Below are 22,822 nucleotides of genomic sequence, written 5' to 3'. Positions count from 1 at the left end.
GGAGAGTTCGAGGGCCAGAAGATGAGTGCTGCAGGATCAAAGCAGTCTGACTTGGAGGATGAGGCAGGAAAGTATAATCAAAGCAGCACTTACACTTCAGTGTTGGCAGGGATAATGGAAACCCCCACAGCTCTGCCAAAAGGGGACACTGGACACAGGGAGTTGCTTAGCCCTATTTTAGAAAGGAGGCAATGCTGAGAATGGTGAAAGAAATAGCAAGGTAGCCCGCTTAGTAATTCTCTGAAGAATCTTCCACCAGCAGACTGGGAGCACAAAGCAGTAGGTAGAGCTAGAAGGTCAAAGGGCACTGGTGCAGAGCTGGGACTCAGACCTTTGAGGAGGGGTGTGATGCTTTGTATAGGAATGACCCCCATAGACTCGTGTTTGAACGCTTGGCCCATAGTGAGGGGCACTATTAGGAAATGTGGCCTTGTTGGAGTAGATGTAGACTTGTTGGACGAAGTGTGTCATTGTGGAAGTGGGTTTTGAGCTTTCATATGCTGAAGCTGTGCCTAGTGTGACAGTCTCCTTCTGTTGCCCACAGATCAAGATGTAGAACTCTCAGCTACCTCTCCAGTACCATGTCTGCCTGTGTGCCACCATTGTTCTCACCACGACAACAGTGGACTAAACCTCTGAACTGTATGACAGCCCCAATGAAATGTTTTCCTTTATAAGAGTTGCTATGGTCATGGTGTCTTTTCACAGTAATAGAAACCCTAAGAAAAGGGGTTACCACTCAGCTGATGCAGACACCTCAGTAGTTAGGAGAGAGTCCAGCGGGGTGACTGTGCAGGTCCAGATTTTGGAGGAGATCGAAACAACTGACACTTCCATGTTTAAGGACTATTGTTGGGGTGATGCGAATAAGAAGGAAAGGGAGGAACTGCTGATTCCTTCACTTTCTACCTTGCAGTTTCTTTCTAGGATCCTCTATTGATGGAGTTGATTATAGAACCACTTGGCAAAGGCAAAATGTGGTCTGCAGAGCCTTAGCCCCTGAACCACAGAGAAGGCTGAGAGACCGTATCTTAAAAGTTAGTTTATAGGGTGAATAACTAAGTACAGTGGCCAGTGTCAATAAATCATTAAATAGAGCTTCAAACCCAGTGTTTGAAGAGGATTGCAATAGACTGTCTTTAGTGAAGTGTTTCTTAGTTCTGCCTATCTGTGGCACTTTTACTGTTATACTGATGGTGAGAATGCTGCTGGTGGTGGGGTGTGTGTGTGTTCACACCTATGTGTGTGCACTTGTGTGTGTGTTTAAGGATTATAATGAGGGCCTTTTTCACATCTGTAGATGTCTGCTCCACCATGATGGGAATAAACACTATAGCTCTCCTCTGAGTTGTTAATGAGACTCCAAAATAAATGTTTTCCTTCAGATTACACCTTGTAATTTATGATTCAGTCCCAGAAAGGAAACTGTACTGGATTTGGGATATGCAGAAAGAAACCTACCCAGAGCAGGAGTTGGAAGGAGCTGCAGCAAGAACAAACTTAATTGGTGGTAAGCCTGGTGGAGCTTCATGTCTCAAAGCCTTAGAAGCAAGCTAATGGCTTACATTTTCCCCAGCTGCTCCCACAGTTCCAGGAAGGCAGGCTGCTCTCAGCCCAGAAAGCTTAGTAACTGAACTTTACATAACACCTGGGAACATCAGAGCCTGCGTGTGGGGAAGTGATGATGAGGCCATTTGCAGGTTGAAGTTAGCGCCTGGAAATAGTTCATCATCCGCTCAGCATGTAGAGCTGCTGGGAGCTAAACGATGGTGATTGTGTGCAGGGGAGTTAAATGGGAGCCAAGTAAACAGCATGTGAAAGGCCTCACGATTATTGGATGAATTAGAAGCGCATTGTAACTGTGTCTCTTACCGGGGTCCCTATAGCATATATTGCATTGGCGCTTCCAAGAACAAAATGTGAAACTGCAAGAGCAGTGTTTGGTGCCCACCTACAAGCACAGGAATAGGTAAGTGCTAATCTCAGAAGCAGCATTACCCACTGGCAGTGCAGTCTTCTGATACACAGAGTATCCAGGATAAGGAGGAACTACAATAGCTTAAAATTTTTCCAAGGGCTTGGCTCTTGGTCTCATTTTCTGCAGGATTATTGCTAGCAGCACTGAAGGGTTAATAAGGCTTTATAAACACTTATGTCCATTTATCTGATATGTAATACTGTCTGGGTTCTGGTATTCAATGAAGCTTTCTTTCAATCTATTCTCTACTACTTACTGTGTATATGAGGTTGAGTAATTATATGAACCTCAGTTTCTTGATCTTTAAGGTAGTACTAATTGTACTCTTCTGCTATTGCTAATGAATCTTTATTGAGCATCTCTTATCTACACTGCCTGTCAACACCAAAGCTGAAAAGAGAGGAATTAGATCCCGTTTCCGCAATCAAAGAGTTCAAAACCCATAGAAAAAAGGTACATAGGAACCCGTGTTTGGGGAAAATGACCCAATTCTGATGGCTGTGTGTAGACTCACTCTGGAAGGCCTTAAACAGTGAAGGGAATACCAGATCCTTAGCTGAGGATACAGGAAGTACTGAAGTCAGAGTGGCAATATGCCCATGCTTGACCTGGGCCAGGGACTGGAGCAGCAGGGGTATGGGGTGAGTCACTACTTTCTGTACAAGGTACTCAACCTTAGAAATCAGAGGCTTGTTCATAATGCAGGCCACACTGTCTCCAACTCCTGACTTGTATAAGTAATGCATGATATTGAGTTAGCACCAGAGGCTCTGTTAGACATCATTAATGAAATGTGAGTTTGTGTCAAATCGACAACTTCTTGCTGCTAAATGACAATCTATTTCTCTATAGATGGTCGAGTGCTAGAGATGTAGCTTAGTAGTAGAGGCTTTGTATAGCATTACCGGGAAAAGGTGAAATCTATTTTTGAAGTTCAGATATGAAACACTTTGGTTTCAGTGCTGTTGGAAGGAACAGAAACAACAGGAGTGACTTGCTGTCATCTTTGGTCTGGGGACTGAGCAGGTGGGCCTCCTCTCGGCTTGTGGCAGGGCCTGATAGGCCCCTCCTCGCTCTTGACAAACAGGCTTTCAGGATCTCCTGTGAAGAGAAACAGGGTGGCCCTGGTTATAAAAGGCCCCTTGAAAGATTTAAATGTGCTCCCTTGTAGAAGATGAAGGTTGGCAGGACCCGAGAGGCCACAGAGGAAATAGCTGGGTGCTTTCCAAAACTGAATACATCTTGAGGTTATTTTGGGGACCATCTATAGCTTGGTAAAAGGAAATAAAGAGACTGTCAATTAAGGGAATTAATACATCTTTCTATCCTGTAAGAGAATGTTAAATCTCAGTGAGCATATTTGTTTACTTGACTGGGATTCTGTGGAATCTTTGGTTGGTAGCTGTCAGTGTTCACCTCTCTTCAGTAAGTCCTTTACAAAACTTGCAAGCATTCTTGGGCTTGACAGGCAACCACAAGTCTCCTTCACGTTGTTGTAGAAATAGGATAAACCACCTGGAAAAAAAATCCTATGAACTAACACTAGCAACAGAAGACCGTGGCTTTTGGGTATAAATTTTCTTTTTTACATAAACAGTTTTTTTCCTTATATATACTTTGCTATTTTTGGTTGACATGTGCAAACAGATGAAAGAAAGCTTAATCTCAATTATTTTTTGCCACTAAATGGTTTATGTTTTAGTGAGCCAATAAAATCCAGAAGTTCTCCCTCTGGATAAGATCTTTTTCCATGCAGCATTTCCAGAAAAAAAAAACAAAATCAGGGGAATAATTTTCATTTTCCCAACGTTCTTTCCAGGTTGATCTGGCTCACAGGAAGGGGGAACCATGTGTGAGGTGTCTAGTCAATTTAGCCATGCTCACAGGGGCCAACTGCAAGATATCATAGAACCCATGGTTCAGGAACATCAAGCAATGTCTAACATGTAGGCTTCCTAAGCTTAAACTAGAAATTAAAACCTAGTGGAGAGTCAGGCAAGGTGAAGCACACCTGTAATCCTAATACTTTGCAGTTTTGAGAATGGGGAATTCAAGCCCAGCCTGGGCTACGTAGCCAGATCATGTCTAAAAAACATCACAAACTATCTGTAAAAACTACACCAGAGCAAAACAATAAGGACTAAAATCCTTTGAGGGGAGCTCACCAAGAAGTTTCCCTGAACACAAATGCACTCAGCAGCAAGTTCACCCCGGAAATGGGCAGAACTGTTACATGAGCCAGGTTCCGGGATGATCTGAAAGTCACACCAGCATGTTACATGGCTTTACCATGTTCTCCCATAGCCAGTCTTGAACATGTTTTTATTTATACTAATTTAGAATCCAGTAATAAGCCATAATCATATTTTTAAATTTTATTTTAAAAAATGTTTGAGAAAGAAGATGCTTTCTGAAGGAGAATGCTAACCTCTTTTACCAAGGAAAGAGAGCTTGGTCTGTCACCGCCATCTGCCTGGGTGTCTGTTTGGAACAGTTTTCCAAGGAGGTGCACCATTCCTGACTTCCGGTCTGATCATTTTCTCCATGCTCTTCTTTTGTGTTGTTTCTATTTTCCTGTCCAGTCATCCAGTCCAGTTCATTCCAGATTGGAATGGCCAGTCATTATCTCCTTCATTCCCTGAATTAGTTTCTTTTCTTCCAAATTTCTTCTGCTTGGAATTCTTCATTTATTGTCTGCTCACCAGTATAGAGGCCTGAGAGTGACATTAGGTGCTCTACACTGTGTTTTTTTTGACAGGGTCTTTCAGTCTGCAGCTTGCCATTTCAGCTAGACTGGCTGGTGAGCAAGCATCCAGGATCTGTCAATCTCCAATCCCCAGTGCTGGCGTTACAAGTCCTCACTGCCATACCCAGCTTTTATGTCTGCTTAGGCAGCAAGCACCTTAGCCACTAAGCCTCTCTGTAGCTCCTTAAAGTCCTTCTTGTAGATTGCCTATTCTGCATATTTATTTTAGCATGTTTGTTTGCCCAGGTAAAGGATGTAAAGGATTGGATAATGGAACATGGATAGAATGTAACAACCGCTTATTGGGTATCATTACTCATAAGTTATTATTAAAAGAAGCTTTATTCAAGCTATTGTATAATGATCAGTGAAAGTGATTTGAATGCACACCAGTTGTTGAAGAGTTGAATATAATGACTGGAGTGTATTTATGCTATGGGGTGTTGCATGGATGCTAAGAAGAAAAACTGAACAATATATGGATTGGTTTGGAAAGATGACAACATGATATTTTGGCTGGGTATGATGGCACATACAGAAAGTTCAGTAGATAGGAGGCTGAAACAGCATGATTCACATGCGTTTGAGGCTAGCCCTGCCTACATAGTAAATTCTAGGTAAGCCTGTGACACAAATTAAGACTGTTAAAAACAAAACAAAAACCCAAACCACAAACCAACCAAACAAAAAACCCTAGAACAACAACAAACAAACAAGACAAAGAAAGGAAAAAAGTAACTTGTAGATTTGTATGTATAACACATAATAGAGAAAAATGTAAAAGAAACCTTTCTTTGTGACCTTTTTTATTGCTTAAATTACTGTGAGCACAGGCATCAGTTTGAAAAGACACATAACACAATTTATCCTGGTGAGGCTTGAGGACAGGTAGAAACCTGAGAGGAAGATGAAGAACTTAATAATTCACCTCCATATTTTTAATTGGTTAAAATAAATGTCAATCACATTTGCAATGAAAAACCTAATCAAATTTAAAAGAAAGTTGTTAATGATCTTATGTCCTTGTGACACCTAATGGATAGTTAGTTATTCCTGTGGGAAATCACACTGTACTGCTCTGAAATAAATTATAATAACCCTAAGAACTCTATGAGTAAGTATGAATGTAGTGACTATCCAAGTGATGAAGTGAAAATAAGGAGAAATAATCTGTCAGTTTCATAGACATTAATTATTCTGTTTACCTAAACATCTGGAAAACAGAGATTTCATAGAATGATTTAGGTGAGGTGTTAACAGACACAGAGTGGTTATTCTCAAAACATGATTTTAATGTGTTACATCCATACAATGGAATGCTATTTGGCCTTAAATAGCAATGCAATACTGATTGACTGATTGTAGTGCAGACATATGCTGTAACATGGGTGAATTTTGAACAGAATGTTAAGAGAAAGAAGCCAATCATCAAGGACAATATACTTTATGACCCCACTTATCTGTGGTGCAAAGCAGACAGAACTGTAGAGACAGAAAGTAGAATAGTGTTTGTTGAGGGCTATAGAGCAAGAGGATTGGGAGGTGACCATGAATGGGACACAATGCGTAGAAATGAGAATATGCTAAAAATGGTTGTATAGTCCAGTGAGTATATTAAAAGCAGTGGATATTAACTCCATATGAGTTGATCATATAGTATCTAAATATTAGTATATAAATACAATATGTAAATTTAGATTGTATAGTATGTAAATTACCTTGTGAAAAAAAATTGGGGACAGAACAGACTTGTGTACCCTTTTCTAGGTTTCTCTGGATTTTCCTGGAATGAAGGACTCACTTTGGCCACATTTGGATTTCACTGAAATTCAAAGGACCTCAAAATACTGGGTCAGTGATATACATTCTCTCAAGCGGTTTATTTTTCTGTAGTATAGAAGGTCAAGTTAATGAAGCTCATCCAAAGATGTCCTCCTGCAGAGCCCTTCCTTCATCAGGGGTTGATTTTACTTGATGGACTTTTCAGATCTCTCCTCAGCTCTCCTGTGAGAAGTTGTGGCCTGTTGGTTGCCATTAATGCTTTATAAATAAATAAGCATAATATATATACATATATATTTCATATAATATAATTATATATTATATAAGGATTATATGTGATATATGTAATCAATGACTATAAATAAGTTTGATTTTCCAAATGCTATTTTATACAGCTTGTTTTTCAATTTCTTCTTTCTTAGGCTCGTTAGCTCAGGTTCAACTAATATTAGTTTAGTTGCCCTAATACCTATAAACAATAGCTAGTGTGCTTTATAACTATGAAATAATTTATTTTTAAATTAAAAATAAAGTATTACTAACAACTGTTATTATTTCTCCTTACTGTTTTCAGTTATAATAGTCACTGTTACCATTTGGGCTATGATGAGTCACAATGCAACTATTGAGATAATAGAAATAATAAAAACTTCAGTATGGTAATGAGGGTGGCTTGTAAAATGTACCCAACAAATATTTATGGGGTGCAGGTTGTGTTTGCAACACTGGAATATTTATGGAAGCTAGAAAACCTGTTAGGAACTCAAGCTCTTTTAGGGGAAGAAAAGTCATGAAGGGTCGTGTGATTGAATGAGAATAGATGTATAAGAGTTAGCAATAAATACTCCAAATGCTAGAATTTTGGCTTGCTCCAAATATACAAAGAATCTTTGTTAATTCATTCACCAGACAATTATTTATTCAGCATCTATCATGAACAAGCTCTTGCAGGTGAAATAGACAGTTCTTGCTTTTTCTATGCAGTAGGGTAGAAGTCCTTGAGCATCAGGGAGCTGACCATCTAGGCAGAATGATAGCATCACACTTAGATCTAGGCATTATGTTTCCTTCTATAATCCCCTTCTCTCAGGCTCCATCATTTTTTTCTTTTCCTTTTTTAAAATTTAAGTTAGAAACAAATTTGTTTCACATGTCAATCCCTGTTCCCTTTCCCTCTCCTCATCCCATCCCTCACCACCAGGGCTCCCAGCTCCCCACCCAATCTACACTCAAATCCCCAGGGAGGGTGAAGCCCTCCATGGTGGATCTCAAGAGTCTGTCATGTCATCCAGGGTAGGGCCTATGCCCTCCTTCAAGAGTCCACGTTGAGAGAGCATCCCTCATTGTGGTACTCCATTGTGTAGATGTACCACATTTTCTCTATCCACTCTTCAGTTGAGGGGCATCTAGGTTGCTTTCAGGTTCTGGCTATTACAAATAATACTGCTATGACCATAGTGGAACAGACATCCTTGTTGCATCTTTTGAGTATATGCCTAAGAGTAGAATTGCTGGGTCTTGTGGTAGACTGATTGCCATTTTTTCTGAGGAATCTCCATACTGATTTCCAAAGTGGCTGTACAAGTCGGCACTCCCGCCAGCAGGGAAGGAATGTTCCCCTTTCTCCACATCCTCTCCAGCATAAACTCACATTGGTGTTTTTGATTTTAGCCATTCTAACAGGAGTAATATGGTATCTTAGAGTTGTTTTGATTTGCATTTCCCTGATGGATAGGGATATTGAGAACTTCTTAAGTGTCTCTCAGCCATTTTAGACTCCTCTACTGAGAATTCTCTATTTAGTTCTGTACCCCATTTGTTGATTGGATCCTTTGGTGTTTTGGAGACTTGCTTCTTGAGTTCTTTGTAAATTTTGGAGATCAGCCCCCTGTCAGATGTGGGGTTAGTGAATATCTTTTCCCAAAAAGGCGGGGTGCCTTTTTGTCTTGCTGACTGTGTCCTTTGCCTTACAGAAGCTTCTCAGTTTCAGGAGGTCCATTTATTAATTGTTGATCTTAGTGTCTGTGTTATTGGAGTTATGTTCAGGAAGCGGTCTCCTGTACCAATTCATTCAAGGATGCCTCCCACTTTCTCTTCTAAGAGGTTCAGTGTGGCTGGATTTATGTTGAGGTCTTTGATCCATTTGGATTTAAGTTTTGTGCATTGTGATACACATGGATCTATCTGCAGTCTTCTACATGTCAGCCTCCAGTTATGCCAGCACCATTTGTTGAATATGCTTTCTGTTTTCCATTGTATAATTTTAGCTTCTTTGTAAGAGTTCAGGTGTTCATAAGTGTATGGGTTAATGTTGGGGTGTTCAACTCGATTCCATTGGTCTATCTGTCTTTTTTTGTGGCAGGCTCCATCTTAATCCTTCTTATAGATCAAGGATGTAAGGATTCTTATGGCTTATATTAGACTTGAAGGGGAGATGGGAACACAAATTCTGTTTTATTGGAAAGAATATATTTTCAATAAGTACTTTGGTCTTTGTCTTTAGTGAAGATTCAAAGTAGGCAAGGATGTAATAGGTCAGTAGGATTCCATGAAATAAATAATGTTAATAGCTGGTAGGATATGTGGAAATGTTCAGAAAATGGGCATTAGACTTAATTTAGGGTCATAGCGCTCTGTGAACCACAGGAATGGTTGCCGATGTGCAAATCAGATGAGCTGGGGGAGTCCAGCATGTGTAGAATTGTGTGACAGGAGTGAGGGACCTGAGTTATCTCAGAAGATGGCACAGGTTCTGAAGGATACAATGAAGAGGTACCTTCCTGTGTGCCAGATATCAATGGATCACAGGGAGGTTGATGGTGTCCAGGAAACACAGAAAGTGACAAAGGTAAATTGTTAGTGTTTCTAAGGTAGAAGGTGTTCGATTGAGAGCAGAAGGACCAGTGGTGGGCTGGAAGAAAGCTTACTGGGATCTAGGTTCATGGAATAAAAACTGCACTGTTGGTGGGGTGGGGGTGGTGCGCATCTTTATTCCCGGCACTCTGGAGGCTGAGGCAGGCAGATCTCTGTGAGTTCTAGGCCAGCCTTGTCTACAGAGTGAGTGCCAGGACAGGCTCCAAAGCTACACAGAGAAACCCTGTCTTGAAAGGGTGTATATGGAAGGTGGGATTGAAAATAGCATTTATATGAGTGAAGGGAATCTGCAAATGATTGTAAGGTTGTAACAGGTCAGGTAAGATGGTAAGGTTTTGTTTTGTAGTGATAAGGAAATGAAGATTTTTTGAAATAAAAATTTCCCTAGCACAAAGTGTAGAATGCTGTCTGCAGGGAGAATGAGAGAATCATTCAATTTTTAAACATGGGCTCTTTTTTTTTAAAGGAATATAAAACTATTTATTGACCACTGTTCACCATTATTTACAATAAAGTAAATATACAGTTGGATGACATTCTGATACTACAAAGTTACTTTTCTGGCTCATTGAACCAGAACCCAAATACTGAAAAGATTGATCCTACCAGTCAGGAATGAGTCAGATAAAGAAAAAGCATGCAAGTCACTAATTTATATTACCAGATTTTGTTCATTTATGTTGGCCGGTCTGAGATTGCCAACGTCATCTCTAACTGTATTCCATATCCCAGCAAACAGATATTCCATGAATCATAACCTGTTAGTAGATTTTCAACTTTTCTACAAAGGAATGGTTCACTAGAGGAACCTTTACATGCCCACTTAGGTATTTTTGTTTAGGTTTTTTTTTTTTGAGCTATAACATTTAATATCTTGCCGGGTATTACAGCTTCTTTGGGCCCATTCTTTCTTGATATTCTTTTTTTTTCTTTTATTTTCCAGTTTAAATTTAGATAAGAAACAAGGTTGCTTCACAAGTCAGTTCCAGGTCCCTCTCCCATTCCCTCCCTCTTCCCGTGCCCTCCCCCCAACCCCCCCATTATCCCCTCATTCCCCCAGGGAGGGTGAGGCCCTCCATGGGGGTGTCCATAGTCTGTCATTTCATATAGGGCAGGGCCTAGACCCTTCCCCAAGAGTTCAGGGTGAGAGTGCACCTCACATTGTTCTATGGGAGTCCAAAGTCTGTGTGTATACTTGGGATGGGTACTGATCTGCTACCCAAGGCTCAATAGATTCCCTAGGCCTCCTCATTGACACCCAGATTCAGGGGATCTTGATCAGTCCCATGCTGGATTCCCAGGCTGATGCCTGGGATTCAAGAGTTAACCTTTGTCTGGTCAGCTGTTTCTGGGGGTTAAACCAGCCCAGTCTTAATCCCTTTGATCATCAGTCCTCCCTCTCTGTTACTGGCTTTCTTGAGTTCAGCTCAGTACTTAACCAAGGGAGTCTGCCTCTTCTTTGATCAGCCACTAAATGAAGTTTCTGTTTCCCAGACTCTCTGGCCATAGGATTGTAGGCTGGCACTCCCCAGATCTATGTCTAAAATCCATATATGAGAGAGTACATGCCATGTTTCTCTTTTTGTGACTGGGTTACCTCACTCAGGATGGTTTCTTCTAGTGTCATCCATTTGCCTGCAAATCTCATGATTCCATTATTTTTTTCTGCTGAATAGTATTCCATTGTGTAGATGTACCACATTTTCTCTATCCACTCTTCGGGTGAGGGACATCTAGGTTGCTTCCAAGTTCTGGCTATTAAAATAAAGCTGCTATGAACATAGTGGAACAGACATCTTTGTTGTATGAATGGGCATCTTTTGGATATATGCCTAAGAGTGGAGTTGCTGGGTCTTGTGGTAGGTTTATTCCCATTTTTCTGAGGAATCTCCATACTGATTTCCAAAGTGGCTGAACCAGTTGGCACTCCCACCAGCAATGGAGGAGTGTCCCCCTTTCACCACATCCTCTCCAGCATAAATTGTCATTGGTGTTTTTGATTTTAGCCATTCTGACAGGAGTGAGATGGTATCTCAGAGTTGTTTTGATTTGCATTTCCCGGATGGCTAAGGATGTTGAGCACTTTCTCAAGTGCCTCTCAGCCATTTTAGACTCCTCTATTGAAAACTCTCTATTTAGTTCTGCAGCCCACTTTTTAATAGGGTCCTTTGGTGTTTTGGAGACTTGCTTCTTGAGTTCTCTGTAAATTTTGGAGATCAGCCCTCTGTCAGATGTGGGATTAGGGAATATTTTTCCCATTTTGTGGGCTGCCTTTTTGCCTTGCTGACTGTGTCCTTTGCCTTACAGAAGCTTCTCAGTTTCAGTAGGTCCCATTTATTAATTGTTGATCTCACTGTCTGTGCTACTGGTGTTATGTTCAGGAAGCTGTCTCCTGTACCAATTCGTTCAAGGGTACCACCCACTTTCTCTTCTAAGAGGTTCAGTGTGGCTGGATTTATGTTGAGGTCTTTGATCCATTTGGACTTAAGTTTTGTGCATGGCGATAAACATGGATCGATCCGCATTCTTCTACATGCCAGTCTCCAGTTATGCCAGCACCATTTGTTGAAGATGCTTTCTTTATTCCATTGTATATTTTTAGCTTCTTTGTCAAAGATCAGATGTTCGTACGTGTGTGGGTTAATACCCGGGTTTTCAATTCGATTCCATTGGTCTACCTGTCTATTTTTGTGCCAATACCAAGCTGTTTTCAGGACTATAGCTCTGTAATAGAGCTTGAGGTCAGGGATGGTGATGCCTCCGGACGTTGCCTTGTTGAACAGGGTTGTTTTGGCTATCCTGGGTCTTTTGTTTTTCCATACAAAATTGATTATTGTTCTTTCAAGGTCTGTGAAGAATTGTGCTGGGATTTTAATGGGGATTGCATTGAATCTGTAGATTGCTTTTGGCAGGATTGCCATTTTTACTACATTGATCCTACCTATCCAAGAGCATGGGAGATCTTTCCATTTTCTGAGGGCTTCTTTAATTTCTTTCTTTAAAGATTCAAAGTTCTTACGATACAGGTCTTTCACTTGTTTGGTTAGCGTTACCCCAAGGTATTTTATGTTGTTTGTGGCAATTGTAAAGGGTGATGTTTCTCTGATTTCTCTTTCAGCCCTTTTATCATCTGTATATAGTAGGGCTACTGATTTTCTTGAGTTGATCTTGTAGCCTGCCACTTTGCTGAAGGTGTTAATCAGCTGTAAGAGTTCCCTGGTAGAGTTCTTTGGGTCATTGATGTAAACTATCATATCGTCTGCAAACAGTGAAAGTTTGACCTCTTCCTTCCCAATTTGTATCCCCTTGATCCCCCTTTGTTGTCGTATGGCAATAGCTAGAACTTCAAGTACCATGTTGAAAAGGTAGGGAGCGAGAGGATAGCCTTGTTTTGTTCCTGATTTTAGAGGAATTGCATTGAGTTTCTGTCCATTTAGTTTGATGTTGGCTGTTGGTTTACTGTATATAGCTTTTATTATGTTTAAGTATGTCCCTGTTATCCCAGCTCTCTCCAAGACCTTTATCATGAAGGGGTGTTGGATTTTGTCAAAGGCTTTTTCAGCATCTAGTGAGATGATCATGTGATTTTTGTTTTTCAGCTTGTTTATATGGTGGATTACGTTGATGGATTTTCGTATGTTGAACCATCCCTGCATCCCTGGGATGAAACCTACTTGATCGTGGTGAATGATTGTTTTGATGTGTTCTTGGATCCGATTTGCCAGTATTTTATTGAGTATTTTTGCATCAATGTTCATGAGGGATATTGGTCTGAAGTTCTCTTTCTTAGTTGTATCTTTGTGTGGCTTGGGGATCAAGGTTATTGAAGCCTCATAGAAAGAGTTTGGCAAAGACCCTTCTACTTCTATTGTGTGGAACACTTTGAGAAGAATTGGTATAAGCTGTTCTTTGAATTTCTGGTAGAATTCTGCACTGAGGCCATCTGGAGCTGGGCTTTTTTTGGTTAGGAGACTTTTGATGACAGCTTCTATTTCCATAGGGGTTATAGGTCTATTTAAATTGCTTATCTGTTCTTGATTTAGTTTTGGCAAATGATAGCTGTCCAGGAAGTCATCCATTTCCTTTAAATTTTCGAATTTTGTGGAGTACAGGTTTTCAAAGTATGACCTAATGATTCTCTGGATTTCCTCAGAGTCTGTTGTTATGTCCCCCTTTTCATTTCTGATTTTGGTAATTTGCGTGTTCACTCTCTGCTGTTTGGTAAGTTTGGACAAAGGTTTGTCTATCTTGTTGATTTTCTCAAAGAACCAACTCTTCGTTGCATTGATTCTTTGTATTGTTTTCCTGGTTTCTACTTTATTGATTTCAGCCCTCCATTTGATTATTTCCTGGCGTCTACTCCTCCTGGGGGAGTTTGCTTCTTTGTGTTCTAGAGCTTTCAGCTGTGATGTTAATTCTCTGGTATAACTGTTCTCCTGTTTCTTCATGTGAGCGCTTAGTGCTATGAACTTCCCCTGTAGCACTGCTTTCAAAGTGTCCCATAGGTTTGGGTATGTTGTGTCTTCATTCTCATTGAATTCGAGGAAGTCTTTAATTTCTCTTTTTATTTCCTCTTTGACCCAGGGATGGTGCAGTTGAGCATTATTCAATTTCCATGAGTTTGTAGGTATTCTGCAATTTGTGTTGTTTTTGAATTCTAGTTTTAAAGCATGGTGGTCTGATAAGATGCATGGAGTTATTCCAATTTTTTTGTAGCTGCTGAGGTTTGATATGTTGCCAAGTATGTGGTCGATTTTTGAGAAGGTTCCATGTGGTGGTGAGAAGAAGGTATATTCTTTTTTATGTGGATGAAATGTTCTATAGATATCTGTTAATCCCAGTTGGGTCATTACTTCTATTAGACCCTTTGCTTCTTTGTTGAGTTTCTGTCTGGTATTCCTGTCTACTGGTGAAAGTGGTGGGTTTCACCTGTGATGAGTATGTAATGACCTCCTTCATCTCTTTTGATTGATTTTATTTTAAAGTCTAGTTTGTTAGATATTAGGATTGCTACCCCTGCTTGTTTCTTGGGTCCATTTGATTGAAAAATTTTTTCCCAACCTTTAACTCTCAGGTAATGTCTGTCTTTGAGGGTGAGGTGTGTTTCTTGTATGTAGCAGAAGGAAGGGTTCTGTCTTCGAATCCATTCTGCTAGTCTGTGTCTTTTTATGGGTGAGTTAAGGCCATTAATATTGAGGGATATTAATGACCATTGATTGCTCATCCTTCTTCGATTTGCGATGGTTGGTGTTGGTGGAATTATATGTGGAATTTCACCCCTTTGTTCTTTTGGCTGTTGGTAGAGAGGGATTCTCTAATGCTTATGTTTTTCTGGTTGTAGTTAGCTTCCTTGGGTTGGAGTTTTCATTCCAAAATTTTCTGTAGGGCTGGGTTAGTGGACACATATTGCTTGAATCTAGTTTTGTCATGGAATATCTTGTTTTCTCTGTCTGTAGTGATTGAGAGCTTTGCGGGGTATAGTAGTCTGGGCTGGCATCCATGGTCTCTTAGTGTAGGTAGAATATCTAACCAGGACCTTCTGGCTTTCAGAGTTTCCATGGAGAAATCAGGTGTAATTCTGATAGGTCTGCCTTTATATGTTACTTGACCTTTTTCCTTAGCTGCTCTTAATATTCTTTCTTTATTCTGTATGTTTGGGGTCTTGATTATTATGTGGCGAGGGGATTTTTTTTTGTGGTCCACTCTATTTGGTGTTCTGTGTAGGCTTCTTGTACCTTCATTGGCATGTCTTTCTTAAGGTTGGGAAAGTTTTCTTCTATGATTTTGTTGAATATGCCTTCTGCCCCTTTGAGGTGGATTTCTTCTCCTTCTTCTATACCTATTATTCTTAGGTTTGGTCTTTTCATGGTGTCCCATATTTCCTGGATATTTTGTGTTAAGGATTTGTTGGATTTAAGGTTTTCTTTGGTTGATGAATCCATTTCTCCTAGCCTATCTTCAACACTTGAGATTCTCTCTTCCATCTCTTCTATTCTGTTGGTAATGCTTGTATTGGTAGTGCCTGACTGTTTGTCCAGCTTTTCTATTTTCTGTCTTTCTTCAGATTGTGTTTTTTTTAATGTCTCTATTTCAGTTTTCAACCATTGCAGTGTTTGCATTGCTTCTTGCAATTTTCTGTTCATCTTTTCGTCTGTTTGTTGCCTTTTATGAATTTTTTGGTTTGTTCTTTCTTCCATTTCTTGCATTTTTTGCTTTGTTTCTTCTTCCATTTCCTGCCTTTTTTGGTTTGTTTCTTCTTCCATTTTTTTCATTTTTTGCTTTGTTTTTTCTACCATTTCTTGTATTTTTTGCTTTGTTTCTTCTTCCATTTCCTGCCTTTTTTGGTATGTTTCTTCTTCCAATTCTTGCATTTTTTGCTTATAAACATGGGTTCTTAATCTTTTTATTTTCTTCTCTATTGTTTTCAAGGATGTGCTTGACAGTTTTCTGAAACCCACAAAATTCTTCAGAATATTTTAGATATAAAAATAAAAATAATGGGATCAAAAATCAAAAAACAACCACTTTTTTCTGAAATAAAGTCATCAGCAAAATAAACAAGCCTATGGTTTAGAAATAGCTAGATTTCATTACAATAAATTAAAGCTGTGTCAGTGGTGTAATAGTATTCCTTTTTTTGCCGGGCGTTGGTGGCGCACGCCTTTAATCCCAGCACTCGGGAGGCAGAGGCAGGTGGATCTCTGTGAGTTCGAGGCCAGGCTGGACCGACAGCCTCCAAAACAGAGAAACCCTGTCTCGTAAAACAAAAAACAAAAAACAAAAAAAAAATAGTATTCCTTTTTTAAAAGGAAAACCATTTAATTGGGGTGGCTTACATTTTTGGAGGTGGAGCCCATTATCATCATGGTGTGACTTGTGGCATGCAGGCAGACACGCTGCTGGAGCTAAGAGTCCTACATCTTGATAGGCAACAGGAATTGGTCTCAAACACTGGGTGTCTTAGGGTTTTTATAGCTATGAAGAGACACCATGACCATTTATAAACTCTTATAAAAAATTAGGGCAGGCAGTGGTGATGCACACTTTTAATCCCAGCAGTCAGGATGCAGAAGCAGGTGGATCTCTGTGAGTTTGAGGCCAGCCTGGTCTATGGAGCAAGCTCCAGGACAGTTTCCAAAGCTACACAGAGAAACCCTGTCTTGGAAAAACCAAACCAAACCAAATCAAACCAAACCAAACAAAAACCCTATTTTTAATTGGGGTGACTCTCTATTGTTTCAGAGGTTCATTCCATTATCATCACAGTGGGCCATGGCAGCATGCAGGCAGACATAGTGCTGGAGCTGAGAGTCTTGAAGGCAACAGGAAGTCAACTGACTGTCACACTGAGTGAAGCCAATTACATTCAAACTGCCATATTCCACCCTCTTGCCCTCATAAGTTTGTAACAATATAATGCAAATTGAATTTAGTTCAACTTCAAAAGTCCCCATAGTCTGTCACAGTCTCAACAATGCTTAAAAGTCCAGAGTCTCTTCCGAGATTCATACAGTCTCTTAAATGTAGTCCCCTATAAAATCAAAATCAAGAAGCAGATCATAAACTTTCCAACATGTTATGGCACAGGATATATATTACCACTGTAAAATGTAGGAAAGGGAGGATTGAGAGGAAAGACGGACCAAAACAAGAAAGAAAATCAGCTGAGCAAGCTCCAAACTCTGTATCTCCATGTCTGATGTCAAAGTGCTCTTCAGATCTCCTTTCAGCTTTGTTGACTACAAGGCACTTCTCTCCCTTGGGCTAGTTTCACTCCCTATTAGCGACTTTCCTCAGCAGGTATCCCATGGCTCTGCCATCTCTAACATCCTGGGGTCTCTAAGGCAATCACAGTTTCACACATTGTACATTTGGTATTTTTGCTTGCTCAGCTTGCTCCTTTTCATTATATATCTTCATAGAGTTAACACTAATAACCACACAACAGTACATACTAGGTTGTTTCAAAATTTCCTCTGCCAATGGAACTAATTCAAATCTCTTCTCTTTAGCCTCGGGCAGTCTATTTAGACTAGGGCAAAAAGTAGCCAATTTCTTGAACAAAATATCACAAGAAAGATCTCTAGGAAACATACTAAAATTCTTCTTTTTATGAAACCTATAGAGCCAGCCCCCACAGTTTGAATCATACTCAGCACCGCTGTCTTCCATTCTCCTACTAGTATGGCCTACTAAGTAGTGCTTAAAGCATTATGCTGCTTTCCTAACCCAAACTCCTAAAGTCCAAATTCCTCCAAACAAAAACATGGTTAGGCCAATTGCAGCAATACCCAGTCACTGGTACCAACTTCTGTCTTAGTTAGGGTTTCTATTTTTGTGAAAAGACCATGACCATGGCAACTCTCATAAAGATAAACATTTAACTGGGGTGGCTTACATTTTCAGAGGTTTAGTCTTTTATCATCATGGTACAACATGGTGGTGTGCAGGCAGACACGGTGCTGGAGCTGAGAGTCCTGCATTTTGGTAGGCAGGCCACAGGAAGTAGTCTCCTAATAATGTCTCTTAACTTGATGAGCTCCTATGATATTTATAGGTATCTGCAACAACTGTAATGTGCTTTGAAAATATTTTGGATCTTTATTGGTGACACAATTACTGGTACTTCTTGTATTGTGGTTTGTGCATACAGTTGCCACTGAAGAAAGTACAAAGTTTGAGTGGTTACCAAAAAACAATGAATGTTTTCATGTCCAAAATCATGTACTCAGAACATTATCTGAAGAGGCTTTGGAACCATAGTCTGCCAGCAGAGTATCACGCCATTGTGTTGCTGTAGGCTGAGAACTCTCCTGGGGATCTTAGATCAAGTCAATTTATTAAAAAAAATGGAAGATAGACAGAACAGGCTGAGAACATTTATCAAGTGTTTCAGTTCTTCTGGACATGCTTGTGTTTGCCTTCCATGGCTTATTGGACTTCCTGATGACATTTTTAGAACAAGGAGAGTATGTCTCCCAAGCCACAGAAGAGCATTAAGGGCAAGGTGTAGAGCAGAAGAAGACTGGATAGCCTGGTGGTCAGTAGACAATGTGTCCATTTTTTTAAATCTCCTGATCCTGGAGGGCAGTAGAGATTTCATCTCCTATCATACCATGGCTCTTCTGTGATATGTTTGTATGGAGCTATTTACCTGGCATTAGTTGGAGAGGTCTTGGAAGAACACAAAGGGAACACTGAGCCATGAGCTGCTAGGAAGGGCTTTTTAATGATAAGTACATCCTCAATGCTCAGACTTTTGCACTGCAATTTCTCCCCAGTGACTGAGGCTTAATCTGAATGACCAACTTTTGGTTTTGGATTATGACAAAATCTGTGGATGTGTGTGGTTGCTTACTAAGAACAAAGGCACATTTATTTTCAAATAGTGATGTGGAGATGGAAGGTCTTCACACATGCGGCTCAGGTCATAACCTGACCACATATCATGTGATGCATTGACTACTCTGAGTTCTAGAATTAGGGAGAAAATAAACTTATCTAGTCCCATGGATTGTCCACATTCTTCTTTCTTGTGAAGTGGGAATCCTGGTGATGTATTCAGCATCATGCTTGTGAAATTTGTTCTTTATTGAATTTATGACTGCTGTTCAATGTGTCCCTCTGGTCTCTGGGGACACTGATGTGGCCTTGAGCTCAAGGTTCTCAATGCATCTTAGCTACATTGCATTATGGGTCCTATAGCTCTCCATCAGACCCCTGTACTCTCAGAAAATACCAACAGTACAGCTCACCACCTAGAGTGGTCCTGCAAAGACAGAGAGGAAACATCTGATGTTGCTGCCAGCCATCTGGCTATCTATGGGGACTTAACATGCATATTAATTGACCCTTTTGTTGATTACCTTTCCAACCCTCAGACACTTAGGTGGTGCTAATTGCTGTGTTTGTTAAGTAGGCTTCCACTGCAAATCATCCTCTGTCCCAGTCTGTTGGGCAATTACCAGCACTAACATACTTCTAACCCAGTGTACCAGCAAGCAGAGTGGGCTGCCCGTGTCTGTTTCTCTTGGACGATGATCAATCAGCTTAGCTGGCTCTTCAAAACATGAAGGGGAATATATTACAGAAATATTTCATTTCCCAAAGTTAAATTCAAAGGGGCTTTTAGGAAAGTGCATTGCTAGATTAATACAAAAGATTTTGGTTGGTCATATCTTCACTGGACTTACAGGCCAAATAAAACCCCAAGATAGATAATTTGGCTTGTCTTAAATGGGTCTAGTCACAGTTTTGCAAAATTAGTATATTCAAAGACCACATGGCTCATAAATACCCCTTTGCTACTTGCCAAAGATATGAACAAGCTAGAGCAGCAGTCTAGGTGTGACAAAGCACCTGTGTTTACACTGATTTCTTTTGCTTCCTCTTATGACACATGAACTATCAACTACAAATGCAAATAATGTCTGATTCTATGAGGCACGGAGTCAAGGCAAGAGGGAGTTGCTGGGGAACTGATCATAGCAGGTACTGAGTTGGTCCTAAGTTCTTGTAGCCAGGATGGGGAAACATTCTGCAAATGTGAGGTCTAAAATCATTTCCATTCCAGAAAATGACTTGGCGGAAGATGGAGAGACAGAGTAGACACCAGAACAATAATGACTAAAAGAAGGATTTAGGATAAAACTTTTCTATTTAATATTTATGATTTCAACTTAGCTGGCATTTCAGACATATATGGTAAAGAAATGTCTGTATGGAACATTGGTAAGTTTTGACCTCAATCTGTCAGGGTATGGTGCCGAACAAGGGAAAGGAAGAATGGGGAAAGTTAAAGCTTTTAGAACTACTTCTGTATCAAAGCTTGACATTTCCTCCAGCATCAGCATCCTTAGAGTTATCAGGAACTTCATGCTTTTGTCTGCTCCTATACTAGTGGTTCTTAGCTTCCTACTACTGCGACCCTTTAATACAATTCTATTTCATGACTGTAATTTTGCTACTGTTATACATTGTAATGTGAATATCTTATATTCAAGGTATTTGATATGCTACCCTTGTGAAAGTGTCATTCAACCCACCACCCAAGGGGTCATGACTCATAGTTGAGAAATACTGTTCTATACAGTATAATTACATATACATTCTGGGTTTTTTTGTTATGTCACAGAGAAAGTAGTTTGGTAACCACCTAGGGTTATAGTCAGTACATATTTCTAGGTGCCATAAATAGAACCCGTTGCTTTCCTTACCTTACTACCTTCATAATGCAGACTACACAGACATGTGCTTGAAGGGAAATTAGGCTGGCACAAAGGTTACTTGGTGACATAGCACTCTTTACACTGTATTGTAAGGACAGTTTCAATTTAAAAAGTTAAAGCAGGCAATATATACATAGACTCAGTCTTTAACACCAGGATTTGTGGAGGTGGCTTTTAGAATAGAGATACAAACTGTATTGTCTTGTGGTTTGGCACCATTTTGTATTTTGTTTCTAGAGTCTCAAGAATCTTTGGTTTACTGATAATTTTCATTAGATTAGTCTGTAAATGAAAATGGCGTCTTCTAAATTCAGAAAACCCAACACAGGCAGTAGGCTGTGTTCAGTAACAGGCATCTAGCACATGCTTTTGCACCAGCGTTAAGCTGAAACCCAAAATCCGAGATTTCTCTCTAATTATGAGCATCTTTATAAGTACACACCAGGCTTCTTGAACTTGTAAATTTGTGTCTTTTGAGAAACTGTGGTTCTTAGCTTCCAAAATTTTATTTATTTATTTATTTTTATTATTGTGTGTGTGCATATATTGTACATTTGTGAGTATGCAGATGTCACGGTGTGCATGCATAGGTCAGAGGAGAACTTTTAGGAATCAATTTTCTCCTTCTGTTATGGCATCCATGGATAGAACTCAGGTCACCAAACTTGTGTGGCAAGGGAGTCTACCCTTTTCCTGTTTTCATGTTAAAAACAAACAAACAAAACATTTATTTATGTCCCGAACACAGTTGCAAGTACAGCTTTCGAGCCGCTCTCATAATTCTGACATCTGGACCACCTTGTGTCTGACTTATAATGGGCCTTTTTAATTATTCCTCTTGATGGGCTTATGTTTCCTGTATGCTGAGCTCTTTGTATCACATCTTGAAGATTATGAATGATTCCTGTGGAAACTTTGGGTATTACATATTTCCTTGAATGGAGATGATTTCTTTTGTTAGAACAGGAAATGAACTTAACTGGGGAAAAACTAAATTTACCATTTCTAGTAGCTCCAGCTTCTTGTTTCTTCCACCAGAGATCTTGGCATCTGCCCACAGATGTGTGGTCAGGGACCTCCCTCCCCAGAGTTGCAAAGAGTTTATTTGTACATGTCTGCCTGCCCACATCTTCAGATCCTGCCCTTGTGCTGGCCATATGGGAACTGAAGCTCCACCTACCCTGTTTCTTTCTCTTACTTGTCAGTTGCTCTTCCCATCCCCAATGCTTCTTCATCTCATACATCTTCAAGGGCTTGAGGTGCTATTTTCTTCTTCAGAATCTATAGTTGTTATAGCATCACTTTGGGCTTACTTTTGAGCCTTTGATTACAGCCACATTGGAAGAGTGACATTGTTCTGAGTTCTGATTCTGAAGCACTAGGCAGATGATCTTAGATTTGCTTGCTGTATACACTCCTTCTCCGGGGTGTGAAGCAGGAAAGCTTTTGGGTGGATATTAAAGCAGGCCATCTTGTATCTATCTGACTGTGGGTTTTCAGCTGAGCTTTCATTTTTCCCCCAGACCTTTCTCTGGGATTTCAATAGTTAAAGTCTCCTAATACACTTCCATTTCAAGCAGAGCGAAAACCAGTAACGACAAAGGCAATCACAATTACCTCTTTGTAACAAAGTTAAGCTCAAGGTTAATATAAAAGGCTCATTTGTTTCATGTTATAATTGAAAAATTGTCAGTCTAACAAAAGATCTGGGGCAAGCTCTTGGAGCAGGTCATATGCCACTGGAGTCAACTCACAGGGTTGAAAACAGGAGAAAAGTACATTTAATCCGAGCTAAGTAAATTATAAATATAATTATCATAGAAACCTGTTGAATTCTGCATTTATGCTAATGTTTTCTTAGTTCAACTGTCAGTGAATTTTTCATGGAGATCTTTTAAATTTGATAGCATTTGCAAATGTAGTCGAGAGCTAAGAGAATAGTTAATTTCAACTAATAGAATATTAGAACCTATTTCAAGACTAATATTGATCAATGATATTGAGCAGGCATCAAATATACTTAGGTGTTGAGTGACATCAGTTTAAACTTGAAAAGTTTCAATTTTATTAAAATTAGCTCTGGAAAACTTGATTCTGTATTTTTTTACCACAAATTTTACACTAGTGGTTTGGAAACGAGAATTACATAAAACTCTCACCTCTGCCTCTTTGTGTTTCTGATATTAGTCATTTAAGTTCTTTGAAGGGGCATCA

The 22,822-nt window shown here is 39.8% G+C and overlaps 1 long non-coding RNA gene across 1 annotated transcript in view; it reads left to right on the top strand.

Moving 5' to 3' along the window:
• LOC110339280 overlaps positions 1-22,822 on the top strand; it is a 61,664-nt gene that overhangs the window by 4,176 nt on the left and 34,666 nt on the right. Inside the window, exon 2 of the long non-coding RNA XR_002381399.2 lies at positions 6,492-6,575. This is a non-coding gene — a long non-coding RNA (uncharacterized LOC110339280). The remainder of the gene's footprint in view (positions 1-6,491; positions 6,576-22,822) is intronic.

This window comes from Mesocricetus auratus, unplaced genomic scaffold (assembly GCF_017639785.1).
Source record: "Mesocricetus auratus isolate SY011 unplaced genomic scaffold, BCM_Maur_2.0 Super-Scaffold_100020, whole genome shotgun sequence".
NCBI classification, from domain to species: Eukaryota; Metazoa; Chordata; class Mammalia; order Rodentia; family Cricetidae; genus Mesocricetus; species Mesocricetus auratus.
This window is presented reverse-complemented; position numbering and strand designations above follow the sequence as displayed.